The sequence below is a fragment of the Aegilops tauschii genome, chromosome 7 (assembly GCF_002575655.3).
Source record: "Aegilops tauschii subsp. strangulata cultivar AL8/78 chromosome 7, Aet v6.0, whole genome shotgun sequence".
NCBI lineage: Eukaryota > Viridiplantae > Streptophyta > Magnoliopsida > Poales > Poaceae > Aegilops > Aegilops tauschii.
Window position 1 is genome coordinate 132,078,201 of NC_053041.3, and position 19,701 is coordinate 132,097,901.

The following is a 19,701-nucleotide window of genomic DNA, read 5'->3' on the forward strand; positions in this document are numbered from 1 at the left end:
ACGCGTTACTGAACCCGAGCGATCGATCGATGTCTGTTAACTAAACCCGATCGAGCGATTCCTTCGCTACTGCTGCTAACTGAAGCCGATCGATTGGATGAACAGTGAGCGTTGCGGTGGGGTTAGATGAACAGTGAGCGGTGGCGTTGCCTCTGGATGAACAGGACCCCGTGGTGTGGAGGGCTGGATGAACAGTAGACGGTGGTGGAGGGGTGGTTGAACAGGACCCCGTGGTGTGGAGGGCTGGATGAACAGTAGACGGTGGAGGGGTGGTTGAACAGTAGCCGGTGGAGTAGCGCGCGGTGGAGTCTGGATGAACAGGAGCCCGTGGAGGCTGGAGGAGGTCGACGGTAGCCCGTGGAGGCTAGAGGAGGTCGACGGTGGAGATGAACAGTATCCCGTGGAGTCCCGTTTTGCGGTACGCCACACCCCTCCCGATGAACAGGACCCCCGTTTCGACCGTAGGAGGTCCGTTTCATCCGTTTTGCGGTACGCCACACCCCTCCCGATCAACAGGACCCCCGTTTCGACCGTAGGAGGTCCATTTCGTCTGTTTTGCGGTACGCCACACCCCTCCCGACCAACAGGACCCCGTTTCGACCGTAGGAGGTCCGTTTCCTCCGTTTTGCGGTACGCCACACCCCTCCCGATCAACAGGACCCCCGTTTCGACCGTAGGAGGTCTGTTTCCTCCGTTTTGCGGTACGCCACACCCCTCCCTATCAACAGGACCCCGTTCCGAACGTAGGAGGTCCGTTTCCTCCGTTTTGCGGTACGCCAGGCCTCGTTTCCATTGCCTGTTCCGTCCAAGCCCTCCCGATGAACACGACCACGCATTTCGTTCCGACCCAGCCGGTTGGCTCCCACGCGTTCCGTTGCCTCCTGATGAACACGACGCATTTCGTTGCCTCCCCATGAACACGACGCATTTCGTTGCCTCCCCATGAACACGACGCATTCCATTGCCTCCCTATGAACACGACGACGACGCTGTTTCTCCGTTCTGACCCAGCCATGTACACGAGCCCTGGCCGTACGTATGCGCAAGTAGGCGTTCGAGACCCCGCCCGTATGTACACATACGTGGCCGTATTTTCTTTCTTGCACCCTGGCCGCTGTACGTACGTGTACATGCTACGTGCGCGCCTCTACTACGACACGTACACGCCTCTACTACGACACGTGCGCGCCTCTACATCCACCAGTATATATGTACGTACACGTTCGCGACCAGAATGACAACGCTACGTACGTTTCGACCAGGTGGGTCCCGACTGTCAGGCACTTCCTTGCATGCGAAGATGTAGCTGGTGGGTCCCAGCAGTCAGGGGGCGAATCTTTTTTTTTGCCCGGACGCACTTCCTTGCGTGCGAAGATGTAGCTGGTGGGTCCCAGCAGTCAGGGGCGAATCGTTTTTTTTGCCCGGACGCACTTCTTTGGGTGCGAAGATGTAGCTGGTGGGTCCCAGCAGTCAGGGGGCGAATCGTTTTTTTTTGCCCGGACGCACTTCTTTGGGTGCGAAGATGTAGCTGGTGGGTCCCAGCAGTCAGGGGGAAACGTTTTTTTCGCGAAATACGGTGGCCCGTCCGGTGGGTCCCCGCTGTCAGGTGGAGGAATCATTATTTTGCGCGTAATAAGGAGGCACTTCCTTGCTGCGGCCGTGGACCCAGCTGTCAGCCTCTCCACGTACAGTCCACGTCCGATGGAAGTCGTTCCTTGACCACGTTGACCACGCCGTGCCGAGAGCACCACGGCGGTGGACGACGGCGAGGACTAGGAAGGGGACGACTCGGAGCCGGGGAGGACGCATCAGTGGATGCCCACGCGAAGAGGAGTACGAGGGTTCACTGGTTCGGCTGCAGTGTGAGGCTGCTGTCGCCGCAAAATAACAGGGGGTGTGGGTGAGTAGAGGGATGGCCTGGCCAGTGGTGGGAGTAGTAGGGGGCGGTGAGGCCTCCGCGGCATCACAGCCGGCCATGGGAGGCAGGAGCACGCGGCACGACCGGCGCTGGTTTGGGCGGCTGAAGCAAGAAGACCAGAGGTTGAAGAAGCACTACGGCCGTTGGATGAACATCGTACGGTAACAGGAGCTAGAATCATTCATATTGACTAAGTTGACAAAGCCCTTCGTCCCCGTCAACTTGGTAGGCCCACAAGTCAGCCTCCCACTATGCTGGGTTCCAGCTGGCAGGGGAGTATTCATTTTTTTGTGCGTAATAAGGAGGCACTTCCTTGCGTGCGAATATAGCTGGTGGGTCCGACATATAAGCGGGGGGCACGTTATTTTCGTGAAATACAGAGGCCCTTTCGGTGGGTCCCGGATGTCAGGTGGAGGAATCATTATTTTGCGCGTAATAAGGAGGCATTTCCTTGTGTGCGGCCATGGACCCGGCTGTCAGCCTCTCCACGCACAGTCTACTTCCGATGGTGTCGTTCGTTGACCACGTTGACCACGCCGCGCCGAGCGCATCCAAGGTGGTGGACGACGGTCAGGCCCCGGACAGCAACGAGTCAGAGATGGGAAGACGCGGGAGTAGAGTCGCAGACGGAGAGGTGTACGAGGGTTAACTGGTTCTAGAGCGGTGTGGTTCGGCAGTCGGTGGAGAAGAACAGGAGGTGTGGAGGGGTGGAGGGATGGCCTGGCCAACGGTGGAGTAGCGCTTCATAGCGAAGCGTGCTAAGCAGAGCTGCTAGCAGCAGGAGGCGGGAGGTGGTCCCGGCGGCGCTGGAGGAAGAAGACGAGAGATTGAAGATGGATGCCGGTTGTTGGATGTAAATCCAACGGCTAACATGTCAGAATCATTTGTTGACTAAATTGACAACGACTTGCGTTGGCTTCGACCTATTGGCCCACATTTCAGCCTCCAAAAATGTGGCACGTATTCAACCCATTTTTTCAGAATTTACAGTCTTTTTTTGCGCGGTAGAATTTACAATCAATTCGATCTTTTTTTTTGAATTACAGCCATTAGCTGGGCTGGGTGAATAAATAATGTAGCGTCCATGCGGCCCATTTATTTTATTTCCTAAAAAATTACAGGCCATTTGCACTTTCTCGAAATACACGATTTTGCTGGGCTGATTCTAATTATAATGTTGGGTTGGGCCAGCAATGTTATCAAAAAATAAAAAGGGGCTGAGCATTTTGTTATAAATATATTTAAATAATAAGTGATATTATTACATTCGTCCTTAAATCTTACCAAGCTTTTGTACACAATCACTAGGATTTTCGTGCCAAAACAATCCAGGATTTTATTTGTTAAGAAATTATTTTTATAAGTTAATAAGATGTGGGATATTGTTTTCTTACATATGTAAGTATCTGTTAAATATATGATGACAATAAAAATAATATATAATAACATATAAAATAATTTAAATATATATATAATATAGTTAGAAGGAAAGCATAAGTTGGACCTGGCGTTCCTATTCTTATATAGAAAATAGAACAGACCTCTGCGTTTTCTTCAAAAAAATACATAAATTGGGCTGCCAAAAATAAAACCTTGGATGGGAGGTCCATAGGCCGGTCGATACATCCTAGGTCGTGGGTTGCGCATGTTAAAAATGAAAGCCTAGACGGGGCAGCCCAAAACCACGTCCAACACTTGCCAAAACTTCGTCCCTCGTTTTCTTTGTGTTTTGCACACTCGACATTGTGTGGGCATTTTGACTGTGCATCATATGAAGATGTGCTATGCATGAATGTTGATCAGCATGATGTTAACTGGCTGGTAGTTCCATTTTCGACCATGAATAAAACTTCCAACATGATGTTAACCCTGTTTGAAAAGACCGTGTTAATATAAATGCTCTGCCTCTGAAAGTTGCAGTTTCTTATCTGAAACTGAAACTTGCAGTTTCTTCTCTGAGAATCACATTGTCTGCACTTTTATACTCCTATGAAACTACATTTTTTAAGTGCTAAAAATAGATCTTTAGAATTCATAAAATACTGCAAATCTGAAATTCAAAAGACATTCACATCTGAAAGTACTCTCAAAATACACAACACAAAACAGAATTCACAACCTGCAAATACTGACAACCCTAAGCTCCTCCTGACAATTCACAACCTGCCCGACTATTGGGCTGGGGGGCAGCCCCCTCCTATTCCTCGGCGGCAGACAGCCGCCCCGTGAGACGATGTGAACGACTATGACGGGGAAGCATCGTCGGGCCAACCGCTTTTCTCCTCTTGCAGTTGGGTTCGGTCGACGAAGACTCCACCGTCTCGCTCTGGCAGGACACCCTCACAAACGACACCCTATAGATGCTCGATCCTTCAATCTCTGGTGGATGCTCCATCTGGGATCGATACTCCCACCACCGCTCCCTCATGATCGGATTCGGTGAATCTGTTTGCTCCATGGCCCAGAGGAGCAGCTCTATGTACTCCGGCGCGACTCCCTCCAGGAGTATCGCCACCTTTTCGCTCTATTGCAGATATTTGGCCATGGATGTCACCGTCGCCGCTAGTTGGTCCTTATTGTCAAACCAAGACTGTATCTCCAACATCCTAGCTAGCATCACAGGGTCGCCGTCTGCGATCCTCACGTATCGGTTGTACTCCTCCATTGATCTACTTCTCCACAGCACCTTCACTCGCCGGCGGTGGTTTTTGAATGGAAGAGGAGAGGAGCAGCGCTGGTTTTGGATTAGAACGGGAGAGGAGCGACGCTGGTTTTGGACTGGAACAGGAGAGGAGGGGCGGTGGTTTTGAAATGGAAGAGGAGAGGAGCGGCGCTGCATTTGGATTGGAACAGGAGAGGAGGGGCGGTGGTTTAAGAGGAGAAGAGCGGAAGAGCGGAGCTGGTCTTGGTGGGAGATTTTGAGGACGGTGTGGGCCATGTGGCAATGTATGCGAAAGAGCGAGACGGCGGCGATGAGGGCGGCGATGTACATGTACTCCTCGGCGGCAGTCACGCCGTAGTCCTCCGAGTTCATCGAGTATCTCCTCTAGGCGATGGAGCAGACAGATTCGCCCGAGGCGACAGTCAGGCGGAGGTGGTGGGCGTACAGGTCGAAGGTCGAGCACCCAGAGTGTTGAGGATATAGACCTTAGAGTCACCCGCCAGGAGGGGCCGGGTTACTCATATGGTCACTGCCAGAAACCCGGCGCCAAGCAAGAAGACGGTGGGCCAAAGATGGGCTTAAGACCCGAATATGGCTTAAGGCCCGTAGTCACAATCATCATTATGGTAGAACTTGTAGTGCAAGGCAAGAATAGTTGAGAGTCCGAGCCGGACACTTTTATGAGCCGGCCGGGACTCTGAGAGCTGCTAGGCGTCAGCCTCCCTATATAAAGGGACGACCCGGCAGCGGTTTAGGGACAAGCAAGATCTCATCGAGAGCCAGGCATAGCAGTTTAGCTCCCTGGTCATCGAAACCCTAATCAATACCACCTCAACTGGACGTAGGCTTTTACCTTCACCGTAAGGGGCCGAACCAGTATAAACCCTCGTGTTCCTTGTCCCGCTTAACCCCTTCAAGCTTCCTAGCTGAGATGGCTCCACGACTAAGTCCGAGCTCAAGGACATCTGCCGTGACAATTCCACGACAGTTGGCGCCCACCGTGGGGCCAGCGCACGGTGGATTTGAGTTCTTGAAGGGCAGCTTCGAAGGGCTCAAGGGATACGTTGTGGGCCGGATGACCAAGAGTCATCGCGGCAAGCTCTACATCGACGATGCAAACTGGGGCCCCGACGCCGGCTCAATTGAGTACGGGTACCGGGTCCCCTTCGGCGGAATTCATGTTTTCATTGGCAAGATTGGTGAGCCGGGCCCTGAGCCGGATCTCTGCGCCGATCTCATTGAGACGGCTCAGCGTGCACGACCCGCCCAGGCCCGGCCTGCCTTACGGCACGCTTTTGTGGGATGTATCCATGGAGGGCCCTCTGATCAATCTGGATCTGGTGATGAGGCGGCCGCCGGCTCTGACGGCGAGTCGTCCACCGATGAGTCAAACTCGTTGTATCAACTTCAAGATGGCAGGCTCATGGGTTGTTCCGATGGTGACAGTATTCCGGACCCGTTTGAGCCGCCAAGTCAGGTTGGAGTCTTTATGGCCGGTGCACAGCCTGTTTAGAACCCCGCTGCTGGAGCGGGAAACCCGGTGCCCTCGCCGGCTCAGGTACTAATGGATCTCACGGACAAGATGACGGCTCTGTTAACCGCTATGGTTGACCCGGCAGATCAAGCTCAGCATGATGCGGAGGTGGCGCAGTTAAAATTGGATCTGGTGAAAGCTAAGGAGGATCTGGCAGCAGAAGGGATCAGGATGGCTGCAGAAAGGGCGGCTCTCGACGCCCAAACCCAGTTGATTCAAGCGCAGTCCTTCCGGCTCACGATGGATCAAAACGCGTCCAATGAGGTCCTGAGAAGGAGGCATCAAAAGGCCCAATCTCGACTCCCTCCGGTTTACGATCCACGAAACCTCTTCAACACGCCAGGTGCAGGGTCTAGTAACCCGCCAGGGGTCATAGTGCCCGAGTCTGGGACCCCTATTCAGCCACAAGTGATGGGGCCTCCCCAGGTGCCCCCTGCCCCGCCTCAGTACGTGCCAATACCCCCGGGTCATTATAATAACCCGCTGGAGAACATGGTCGCCGCGGCCGCACGGCTGGCGGCTCTCCCAGTTGACGGCGACTCTCCGACGGCTATTGAAACCCGCCGGGTCAGGGAACTCCTTTAGACAGCACTGGCGCAACAAGAGGCGTACTCCTACAGCCGGGACAGGATCCACTCGACCCCTCGTCCAGGCCGGAGCCCGAGTTACAGCAGGCACATGGTCTCAGCGACCGGCTCAAGTAACGTCCGACGCCATGACCCGCCCCCTGGCCATGGCCCGGCTCATAACGGAGCCTTTCACGCAGCAGACCAAGACAGAGCACGGCAAGAGGCGGAGCAGGTGCCCCAGCTAACGGCTTACCAGACTCCCCCAGCTTATCCGACGGCTTCCGTCGACGTGGGTATCCCTACCAGGACTGGGGTTGTCCCTTGTTTAGTGCCAGCTATCCGCAACGAACGTCTACCCAAGGACTTCAAAGGCCCTAGGAAGGTGCCTAATTACACAGTAGACTTACAACCCGCAGCCTGGATCGAGAGTTATGAGATGGCTATGGAACTGCTGGAGGTCAGTGAGGCGGCCATGGCTAAGTACTTCACCATGATGTTAGATGGGACTGCCCGCACTTGGTTGAAAGGGCTACCACCGAATTCCATTGGGTCTTGGGCTGAGCTGAAGGCCCGGTTCATCCAAAACTTCAAGGATACCTGTAGGCAGTCTATGTCAATTGTGGATTTGACTAACTGCAAGCAGCAGGAGGGTGAGTCTACGACACATTGGGTTCGCCGGGTTAAGGAGATAATACATTCCTCGGATAAAATGGATGCCGGCTCTGCAGTCTTAATGTTGGAGCAGAATTGTCGTTTTGTGCCCCTGAAGATGAAACTCGGGCGGCTTAAGCGCGACTGCAATGATATGGGTACACTGATGGCGGCTCTTGTCAAGTACGCCGATTCTGATGGTACCAAGGACCCCGCTTCAGATGATGAAAGGACAGGGAAGGGAAAGAAGAACGGCAATGGCAAGGGTCCTCAGCATAACCCGGGAAACCAAGGAGGAGGCAAGCGCAAGGCCGATGGCAGCCTAGAGTTTGTAGCCAACGCCAGCTCACAAGGTAATAACCAGCGACGCAAGGGGAGGCCCCCTCCCCGAGGCGGCGGGTCAGGCCCGAAGCCAGCAACTCATCTATGGAAGGATTGTGCAATCATGAAGGCCTTTAAGAATTACAATGGCCCGGGCGGCGGCTCAGGCGCCGGCGGCTTACATGGCCCGGGCGGCGGCTCAAATTCTAACCCTCAGAACGGTCAAGGGGGCTTTAATCAGCAGTCTGGCCAGGGTCATCAACAGCAACAGGGAGGTTATCAGACCAATCCAAAGCAGCTTAGCGGTGGGCAGTATCATGTGTTTACCACCAGTCTGTGCAAGCGAGATCAGAAGCTTCATAAGAGGGCTGTGAACGCTGTTGAGCCGGCGGTTCCACGCTACTTGCGGTGGTCTGAGCAGCCTATAGTGTGGAGTAGGGAGGATCACCCTCCTCGGGTGGATAATCCGGGTCACTTGGCCCTGGTGGTGGCTCCTCAGGTGGGAGGATATAAGTTCACTAAGGTACTCATGGATGGAGGCAGCAGCATCAACATCCTCTATTATGAGACATTTCGCCGTATGGGGTTGATTGATAAGAATCTCAGCCAATCAAACACTATTTTCCACGGTGTGGTACCTGGTAAGTCAGCTTACCCAGTCGGCAAGATCGAGCTGGAGGTGGCCTTCGGAGAGAGAACAACTACAGGGTGGAAAATTTGACCTTTGAGGTGGTCAAGGTAAGAAGCCCGTACCATGCCATATTTGGGCGGCCGGCTTACGCCAAGTTCATGGCACGGCCGTGTTACGTATATTTACAGCTCAAGATGCCGGGTCATAATGGGACCATTACGGTTCACGGCAGCCGGAAGGTGGCCTTGGAATGTGAGGAAGGCGATGCAGCTTATGCAGAATCTGTTTGTGCAACAGAGGAGTTGAAGTTTTACAAAGACAACATTGACCCAACAGATATGACCTCTCTGAAAAAGCCGACTACGGAGCATGAGCCGGCAATGAAATTTAAGTCGGCTGATGAGACTAAACTTGTTGATTTCTTTCCAGGAGATTCATCTCAGCAGTTTAGCATCAGTGCCAACTTGGATCCAAAATAGGAAAGCGCGCTCATCGAGTTCATCCGTGAGAATAGGGACATCTTCGCATGGAAACCTTCTGACATGCCAGGTGTACCTAGAGAACTCGCTGAGCACACTCTCAATGTTGATCCGAAATTTAAGCCGGTCGGGCAGTTCCTTCGGCGGTTCAATGAGGAGCGGCGGAAAGCTATTGGTGAAGAGGTGGCCCGGCTCTTGGCGGCCGGGTTTATTGTTGAAGTCTTTCACCCAGAGTGGTTAGCTAACCCGGTGCTCGTGCTCAAGAAGAACGGCACTTGGCGGATGTGTGTGGATTATACGAACTTAAACAAGGCGTGTCCGGCTGATCCTTTTGCCCTCCCCCGTATTGATCAAATTATTGATGCTACGGCAGGTTGTGCGCGCTTAAGTTTCTTGGATGCTTATTCCGGATATCATCAGATTAAAATGGCAGTTAAGGACCAAGAGAAGACGGCGTTCATCACTCCCTTTGGAGCCTTCTGCTATGTGTCTATGCCCTTTGAACTCAAGTGTGCACAGGCGACTTACCAGCGTTGTGTATAGAACTGTTTTCATAAACAGATTGGGCGCAATGTTCACGCTTATGTGGACGATATTGTGGTTAAGTCCATAAAAGAGGAAACCCTGATAGATGATTTAAGGGAAACCTTTGATAATCTCCGGGTCTACAAGATGATGCTTAACCCGGCCAAGTGTGTTTTTGGTGTTCCTGCAGGCAAACTCTTGGGTTTCTTGGTTTCTGACAGAGGCATTGAAGATAACCCGGAGAAGATCAAAGCCATCACCTCCCTAGCTAAGCCGGCGTGTATAAATGATGTTCAGCGCTTGGCGGGTCGCATCGCTGCTTTAAGCCGGTTTATAAGCCGTTTGGGTGAGAAGGCCATGCCATTATATCAGTTGATGAAGAAAACAGATAACTTTGTCTGGAATGATGCAGCTAATACTGCCTTTGAGGATTTGAAGAAGCAGCTGGCAGAGCCCCCAGTCCTTGCTGCTCCGGTTGATAAGGAGCCCTTATTGCTGTATGTGGCTTCTAACACACGAGCCGTCAGTGTGGCCGTGGTGGTGGAGCGCAAGGAAGAGGGTAAGGAGCATCCGGTTCAGCGGCCGGTTTATTATGTCAGCGAAGTGCTCATTGAGTCCAAGCAGCGGTATCCGCATTGGCAGAAGCTTGTTTACGGTGTGTACAAGGAAGCATTATTTCCAGGGTCATCCCATCACTGTGGTCAGTTCTGCCCCTCTTGGTGATATCATTCAAAACAGAGAGGCCACAGGAAGAGTGGCTAAGTGGGCTATAGAACTCGGACCCCATGGTCTGAAATACGTACCACGCACTGCCGTTAAGTCTCAGGCCTTGGTGGATTTCATCAATGATTGGACAGAGTCACAAGTGCCCGAGCAAAAGCCGGATAACACATATTGGACTATTCACTTTGATGGGTCCAGGCAGTTGGAGGGCTCGGGGGCTGGAGTCGTGTTAGCTTCCCCTAAGGGTGATAAGTTCCGTTATGTGCTACAATTGATGTTTCCTTGTACCAACAACGCAGCTGAGTACGAGGCCTTGCTCCATGGTCTTCGGATGGCTAAGGAGATGAGCTTGAGCCGGGTAAGGTGTTTCGGTGACTCAGACTTAGTGGCTCAACAAGTATCAGGCAAGTGGGACTCTAAGGACCCTCTTATGGCGGCTTATCGCCGCGAAGTTGATGCCATTGCTGGGCACTTTCAAGGCTACCAAGTAGAGCACATTGATCGCAGGAAGAACGAGGCAGCTGATGCCCTAAGCCGGCTGGGCTCTCAGCGAAAGCCGGTGCCGCCTAATACTTTCCTGGATGTCCTGTATAACCCTTCTGTTAAGTTGCCTACAGAGGAAGACTTGGCTGTCCCTGACCCGGAGGCATGACTGGTGGCGGCTCTCCATATCATACCGGACTGGACAATGCCCTATCTGGCTTACATGACCCGGGGAGAATTACCTAAGGATGAAACTTTGGCCAGACAAATAACCCGGCGAGTTAAGTCAATGATTGTTATCAATGGCGAGTTGCATCACCGCAGTGTTTCGGGAGCATTTCAGCGTTGTGTTTCCCCTGAGGCTCGTCAAGAGATCTTGCGTGAGATTCATGAAGGGGATTGTGGCCATCACGCCGGCTCAAAGTCTCTTGTGGCCAAGGCTTTTCGTCATGGTTTTTATTGGCTGACGGTTCATGCTGATGTGGAGGACTTGGTCAGTAAATGTGATGGTTGCTAAAGGTTCTCACGACGGGCTCATGTGCCGGCTCAAGAGCTGAGGATGATCCCAATTACTTGGCCCTTTGCGGTCTGGGGGCTCGATATGGTTGGGCCTTTTAAAAGGTCCAAGGATAAGAAGACCCACCTTTTGGTGGCAGTTGACAAATTTACCAAGTGGGTTGAAGCAGAGCCAGTTAGCAAGTGTGATGCAGCCACGGCAGTTCAGTTTATGAAAAAGGTGATCTTTCGCTTTGGTTTTCCACACAGCATTATAACTGACAATGGCACCAATTTATCCAAAGGCGCCATGGAGGAGTTTTGTCAACGAGAGCATATCCGACTTGATGTTTCGTCGGTGGCTCATCCTCAATCCAATGGTCAAGCTGAGAGAGCTAATCAGGAGATTCTGAAGGGCATCAAGCCCCGGCTTTTGGTCCCTTTGCAACGGACGCCGGGTTGTTGGGTGGAGGAGTTACCCTCCGTGTTATGGAGCATCAATACTACTCCTAACAGGTCTACGGGATTCACCCCTTTCTTCATGGTTTATAGAGCAGAAGCAGTCCTCCCCAGTGACATTCGTCATGACTCGCCTCGAGTGGCGGCTTATATCGAAGCGGATAATGAACAGGTGCGCCAAGATGCTCTTGACTTGTTGGACGAACAGCGTGATGTGGCAGCAGCTCGATCAGCGATTTACCAACAAGACCTGCGTCGTTATCACAGTCGTCGGGTTAAGTCCTGGGTCTTCCAGGAAGGCGATCTGGTGCTCCGGCTCATCCAAGATCAAACAGATGCGCACAAGTTATCCCCGCCTTGGGAAGGACCCTTTGTGGTCAGCAAGAATTTGCACAACGGGTCATATTACCTCATTGACATTCGGGAGCACAAAGATTCATGTAAGTCGGAGGAAGAGACCCGTCGACCGTGGAACATAGCTCAGCTTCGGCCTTACTACACTTGAGCCACCGGCTCTCATGATGTACATATTTCTCTAAGCCATTTATATATTATGATAAGCAATAAAGCAGGACCTCTGTCCTTTTTCCTCCTCCAAATGTGCACGTGTTGTTTTCATTGCAAGATTACATGATAGCTTGAAGGAGGATCCGGCTTATGATCATCTTTGAATCTAGCCGTAAGCAATAAGGTCACTTGGGGGCTTCCTGTTCAAACATAGGTCGTATTCGAACCAAAGAGAACATAGCTGTCGATACCCATTTGATTGGCAAAGTGCCGAGCTCATTGGGAGTTTTCTTTGATCATATTTGAATCTTAGTTTAACCCCTTTGGGAACCGACGTGGATCGTATTCGAATCAGCGTCGTTAAACAATTTTTAAGGTCATTTGGGGGCTTCCTGTTCAAACATAGGTCGTATTCGAACCAAAGAGAACATAGCTGTCAATACCCTCTTGATTGGCATCGCCGCACCCACTGGGGGCTATATGATCGCATTCGAATCCTAGCATAACCCCTTTTGGGCCGGGTCTCTGGTCGTATTCGAACCGGAAGCCCCTAAGTTCTTCTGTTTTATAGCAAGTTTCCTCTGATTATTTCAAAGTGTGTATGGCCGAGTCTCACTTTGCCGGCTTAACTTTGATTTACAGTGTTAGTTGAACACAATGGGTGTCATTAAGAAAAGTAAATCGGAATTAAGGTACCAACCTTATTATCCGGGTTATCTAAACCGAAAGTATGCTTGCAGACCGCTAATTATGTTATTACGGCTGTATTAAGGACATACCTGAGAACCAGTCTTTTTTGATTCATATTCCGGGTTATATATCTGAAACATATGATTCTCAGGGTGGTAAGCCGCCTGGAGACTTGTGATTCGTCTTTCTATGCAGGATAGTTAAAGGCAATTATTTGAGACTAAGGGGAATGAATGACCTGGAGAAATATAAAGGAGATAACTTCAATAAAACTTCAAGCATTCAAGGCGTGCACGATGGCACGGCGAAGATAAAGTGTTGGTCCTACTCTATTACAAGACTCGTTGAGTCCAAAAGGGTGAGGCATTGTTTGGTAAATCGCCAGCAGAATTACGACGCTTGTTGGGTTGAAGTCTCCGGCTCATCTCTTTCTTCTCCTCCGGCTGTTCCCAGGGTCTGGAAAGTCGACGACTTCCAGTCGATGCCGCTCAGAGCTTCGAATTGGGCTTCTTCGTCAATTAACCCGGCCGGGTCAATCTCCGGGGCGAAGGTGTGCTGACGAGCCGGCGGAATTTAACTCAAGGCTTCATAGCGAGGGGTCGGGATCCTCTGATTCTCCGCATTGTAACCCGGCTGGTACTTGGTCAGATCTGTGTCGTTCCCGATAAGGGTGGCCACCGGGCGCACGACCTTCACGCAGGCGGCAAAGTCTCTTTGGTCGAAGGCCCTGCCGTCTTCCTTCAGACTTGGGTAGCCGAGGGCGATGTCCGCCGGGTCTAACTCGGGGAGGAAAGCCTTGGCCCGGCTCAGCGCGGCGATCGCTCCGGCTCTTGCAGAGGCCCGTCGCAGCTCTTGGATACGTTGAGGCAGAACGGCGCGCCGGCGAAGAACCTCCGCCAGGTGAGTCGGCACCTCGTTGGATAGGGCCACCACAGCCAAGGCATGCTGTGACCCGGTGTAGAGTTGCTCCACCAGGGTGTACACGGCCTTTAGCTTGGTTGCCACACTCTGGTTGAGGTTGGCACTTCTGGGACCTGTTTCACAGAACAGGATAAGCCGCCGACAAGGGTGAGTTATGAGGCATCAAAATTTTAAACTGGATGAAAGTCGGCGGATGACTTACCGAAGATGGCAGCAACCATCTGAGACACTTGGCGCTTTAAGCGGAGAGTTCGGCCGTCTTCTCTGATAGGGCCTTCTCCGCCTGTTCGGCCCGGTTCACCAGCGCGGCCTTCTCTTCGGCCCAGACTTTCCGTTCAGCATCAAATTCGGTCTTCAGCTTTTCTTGAGCGGCGATGCTGGACACAAATTTGGCATTTGCCTTCCGGGTCTCCATTTCTTGCATCTTAAGCCGGTTCTTGAGATCAGCGATGTCAGCCTCAAACTTCTTGCCGGTAGCCTGCATAAATTTCCGGGTTATGGCATGAACGGTTACTATGTAAATTTAAAAAGTCACAGGCGTTTTCCAAGCAAAGACACTTGGCACTTGGGGGCTAATGCATATTGAACGTTTCTATCTACAAACTGCCGGTTCAATTGAGTAAGCCGGAACCTAAGTCTACAACATATTCAATCATAAGTCGTCGACTTGGGGGCTAGCATGGTAAAGGTAACTATGCAGTAAGTAAGAGGACAGCAGAATGATACCTCAGATTTCTGCTGGATCTGGTTCACCATGGCAACCTCTGCGTCCCGGCTCTTGTGCACTTGGCTGATGTAGCCAGAGACGAGCTCTCCAATGCTCAGGTTGGCGTAGTCGGAGAGGTCCAGGTTCACCCGACGGGGCTGTAGCAACTCCCCCTTGGCCGAGCACTTGGCCAGTACAGTAGGTCTCCCCGGCTCAACAAATTCCGTCCGGGTGATTACCACGTCTGGATCATTTGCTGGTTGAGCCGAGCCGGAGGCCTCCGGGTTAGCAGAAGCTTCTACAGCTGCCTTGTTGGTTGGAGCGGCGGCTTCGGGAGCGGAGGCAGCTGGCGATTCTTGATCTGCTGCCTCCGGCTCAGGCAACTCCGGCTCTTCGACTGGCTTGGCCTTCTTCGCCCTCTTGGTGAGCTTGGCTTGGGCACTGAAAGGACAGAAACGTTAAGCACAAAAGGGTAAGTAAAGACAAGTATAACATGAGATGGTTATCATTACCCGGGCGCGGTCTTGAAAGCCGGAAGACTCGACTGCATAGAGTCGCCCGAAGAGGGGGAGGTCTCCTGATAATTTGAGTCAGAAGAATTGAGTGGCTGACGTATAACACCCGCCAACGGATGAAAAGGGTACAAGTGGGAAATAACCTTAGTTCGGCGCTTCCTCGATGCGTCAGGTAACCCGGAGGAGAGGTCGGTGTCCTTGTTGGTCCGGGTGTGACGTCGGCTCTCATGAACCTGTCGCTTCAAAATAAATTGAGGATCTTGATAAGCTAAAGGATGTGAAAAGCTTACTTTCCGGGTTACCCTTCGGACTTTCAGCCTTGGCAAGGGCTCCGAGTCGGAGGAAAGTGACATTACCTCTTCAACCACCGGGTTACTAGCTCCGGTGTCATCCTGTTGATGAACAAGTGTTGGTAAGGCGGACAGAAATAAACAATAAAACATAACAAAAAGCTTACAGGTCCAGGGGTTACCTCTGACTCGGAGCTGTCGCTTAGTTGCATCAGCTCCGAAGCAGTTGGCCTACTTCCCTTCTTACGGGGAGCGGCTTTCTTGGCGGCTTTCTTCGCCTTTCTGGCCTTCTTGGCCGCCTCATGGTCATATTTGACCCGCCAGAACTTGTCGTCAGCCTAAAAAATACAATGATGATTTTCTTAAAAGGATTCAGATGAAAGTTATATACAGAAGAAGATAAGATGTTCAGATTGGCGGCTTACCGCTGGGGCTGGGTTGGTCTTGCGGAAGGGGGCTAACCCGGTCCTTCCGCAGTCTGCCAGGCTCTCGTTTAAAAGAGCCTTGGTCATCTCCTCTGCAACATCTTCAGGAAGATCGTTGCGGCTGTGTCTCTGAGGGTCATCCTTTCGGCCCGTGTACTCGCACATTAAGCCGGGACGGCGGCTCAATGGGATCACCCGCTAGGAGATCCAGACCCGGACCAGATCTATTCTGTTGAGACCATTGCCCAGGAGAGCCTTGATCTTGTTTATGGTGGGGAGCAGAGGCTGGCGCTCCGCTTGAGTCAGCTTGTCTGACAGTGGGTGTGTTGACTCCAGACGCGATGGGCGAAAGCCGGGTAGCGGACTTTCATCAGTCGGTGACGTGTCTTGGCAATAGAACCAAGTCATATTCCAGTCCTTTGGGTGACTCGGCGGCTCGGCATAAGGGAAAAGACAGTCTCTCCGTCTCTGAATGGAGATGCCACCTAGCTCCAGACTTGGCCCGTTGGCGCACTCGTTCTGGCGATTCAAGTAAAAAAGTTCTCTGAAGAGCAGCAAACTAGGTTCCTCTCCAAGGTAAACCTCGCAGAACACTTGGAAGTTGCAGATATTGGACACTGAGTTGGGTCCTATGTTCTGAGGCCGCGGATCGAAGAAATTCAGAACGTCTCTAAAAAACTTTGAGCCGGGCGGTGCGAAGCCCCGGCTCATGTGATCCGCAAAAATGATCACCTCCCCGTCCTTTGGTTGTGGTCTCTCTTCTGACGGGTCAGGGGCACGGTAGGACATGACATCCTTCTTTGGCAGGTGGCCTGACTTGACAAACTCTGCTAGCGTCTCGTTGGTGACATTGGACCTCATCCAATTGCAAGTGATAGAGGCTTTAGGAGCTTTGGGAGGCATGGTGAAAGTCGGCAGCCTATGATAAAAGGAAACGTCCGGTTTAAGTATAAGCCAGAGGAAAGTTGTAATTCAGTGTTAAGTGGCGGCTTACGGAGGGGACTAATGACATATATCTAAGTGCACCAAGTTATTAAGCCGCCCGAGGTATTGAGAGTAACTCGATTATCTACGGCCTTATCACAGATGAGCCGGAAAAATTCTATGGCGCATGGTCTCCTTTGAGTCGGAAGATTCTACGACGCGTGGTTTCTTTAAACCGGAAATGTAACCCGTCATGACTCCATTAGTGCAGTTTTTTAGTAAGTGTGGTGAAAACAGATTTCACACATTGCGGTAAATATTTTGGATCAAAATGGTCGGGCAAAAGAAAGGTTTCTAGACCTAAAAACAGACGCAGGGGAGTTCTTGAGCTCGAACGAGGCCTTTATGCAGTGAAAAGAGACCTACTTGCATTTGGAATGAATACTAAACAGCCGCTGCACTAGTTCTATATTGTACTAAGATCAAAAGGAGGCAGTAAAAATCAAATCTACTGAAGGCCGCGATGAACTACGAAGAACAGAGGAAGAACTACGGAGCCCTAGTACGGATTTGCCCTGTGGAGTGGCAAGTACTCACCGGTGCTGGAGAGTCGCGGAGGTCGTCGCGTTTCTCTGGTCAAATCAGGGTGATGCAGCGGCCTGAGCTGGTGACGACGAGAAGACCCGCGGCGGCGACGGCGGCGGAGCTCGAGCAGCATGGGAACAGTGAGAGGAAGGAGACGACAGAGAAGAGAGGAGTGGCTGAAGGCCCGTCGAGCCGGCCTATTTATAAGGGCGAGCTCATAAGTGGGCGCAAGAATCAAGGAGACCACGGTGTGGTTATCTCCCCATGAAACGCCTTGATTTTCGGGATGGCAGTAAAGATAAGATCCGTTGCGGATCTGGTGGAGTAAAAAACGGGCTTAATGGAAGATGACGTCACGGCGGATTACCCGGAGTCCAGAGAATGACGTCACGCCGGGTTATGGCCTTCACACAAATGGTAAGCCGGAGATTTTTTCTGTCGAAAGAATTGAAGATTGACATGAGCCGGCTCAAATCAATCTGGGGCCTAATGCTGAGGATATAGACCTTAGAGTCACCCGCCAGGAGGGGCCGGGTTACTCATATGGTCACTGCCAGAAACCCGGCGCCAAGCAAGAAGATGGTGGGCCAAAGATGGGCTTAAGACCCGGATATGGCTTAAGGCCCGTAGTCACAATCATCATTATGGTAGAACTTGTAGTGCAAGGCAAGAATAGTTGAGAGTCCGAGCCGAATACTTTTATGAGCCGGCCGGGACTCTGAGAGCTGCTGGGCGTCAGCCTCCCTATATAAAGGGACGACCCGGCAGCGGTTTAGGGACAAGCAAGATCTCATCGAGAGCCAGGCATAGCAGTTTAGCTCCCTGGTCATCGAAACCCTAATCAATACCACCTCAACTGGACGTAGGCTTTTACCTTCACCGTAAGGGGCCGAACCAGTATAAACCCTCGTGTTCCTTGTCCCGCTTAACCCCTTCAAGCTTCCTAGCTGCGATGGCTGCACGACTAAGTCCGAGCTCAAGGACATCTGCCGTGACAATTCCACGACACATAGGATAACGAATCGATCGAGTATGGTGTGCCGTTCGTGAGGGTGCAGAGCCAGCCGGAGCCACAGGAGTATTTGTTCTCCCACCGCAAGAGGAGACCGGATGGCGCGACGTCGCTTCCCCGCCGTTCTCCACGGTTCCCTTGACGCTCGCCTCGTTTCAACAGCGGCGGTAGGGTTTAAGGTAAGCTTCGCACTAACCTAATCTTCCACCTGCTCATGCTTACAATCAGTGTGACAGCTAATGAAAATCATGCTTACAATCAGTCTTCAAGTACTACGCCAATCACCCTAAAATAGCTCTGGACCTTTGGGTCAAAGTTGTGACACAGTGTACAAATAAAGAAAAATAGATTGGTGCTTCTTTCAGAAAAGAGTACTCCCTAGAAAACTGCCAATATAAGCTACTAGTATTTGGTTAGATGATTTGCTGCCGAGAAAGATCCGTCCACAGAGAGCGGCACACATCCCACTGGTGGTGGTGGATGCCAATGCGTGCATGCAGCATGGTTGGTATCGGTAATTTTTACTTGGCACACCTCGCACTCTGCATATATGTCGGTTCCATATGTACATTTGTGCAGTTCCACCAAAATGCAGTTGAATAACCCTGTTTGCACAGATAATGAAAAAGCGTGATTACATTATAGTGGCACTAGTTGATGAAACACACAAAATAAATAGAAGAAAATATTGCGGTAGTATCATAGTATGCCATGCTGCGAGGGCGAGATGGGCCCTGCGACGCCTCATACGGTACGCCTCATACTGGACATCGTCCCAAGTCTCCCAGATACACCTTCTGCCAGTGATGAACATCAGTGTACAGCGGTAGTACAAGGAGGCGCCTTGAGACATTCAAATCTCTATTTTTGTACATATCAACTAAAATTAAGCACCCCAGTTTGCAGAAACGCTTAAACATAATGGGACTAGTTGATGAAACATACATTAACAAAGAGAAGCACTTTCTTTATCTACATTGGAAATGAAATGATAGAGATGACACTCGCTCTATTTTAACGGTATTATTACTTCATTTTATCAGTGACACTAGGGTCGAGCAAGTGGCAAACGAGGTGTACCGTGCGTCGCAAGGATGGAGGCCGGGGGTGCTTAGACTGGGATGCTGAAGCTGGCTCTTTCAGTCACGAACATGGATGATTCAATTCATGGGACCTTTTGGTGCAGTTCACCTAAAATGAAGCAATGTCCCGTGAGCTAGCAGCTTCTTCTTCAAATTTTTTAAGAAAAGGGCTCCAGCCCCGGTTCCATTTCCATCAAAAAACGAAACCCACAGAGCTTCTTCTTCATTAGTTGCAATAAAATTGAGCAACATCAAGGTTGGTTGTGAAGCTCCTGGAATGCTCAAATATAATTTGGATATCATTTGTGCAGTTCAACTAAGATCGAGCGTGAAATGTATATCTCTGTTTGCACAAAAAAGGTGGAAAGGAGGGTGACTAACAAGTGATGAAACATGCATCAAATGAAAAGAAGCATGTTCCTTATCTGAATGGCAATCCTACAAGGATAGTAGCAATTTCTAAAGCACTGGCATTGCTAGATATTAGTGTGGGCATTAGGATTAACTATGACAACCGTTAAATACGACATTACTTTGGGCACGGGAGAGTAGGCAGACCAGGACAGTTGCATTTCTAACGAAAAGAACCAACTT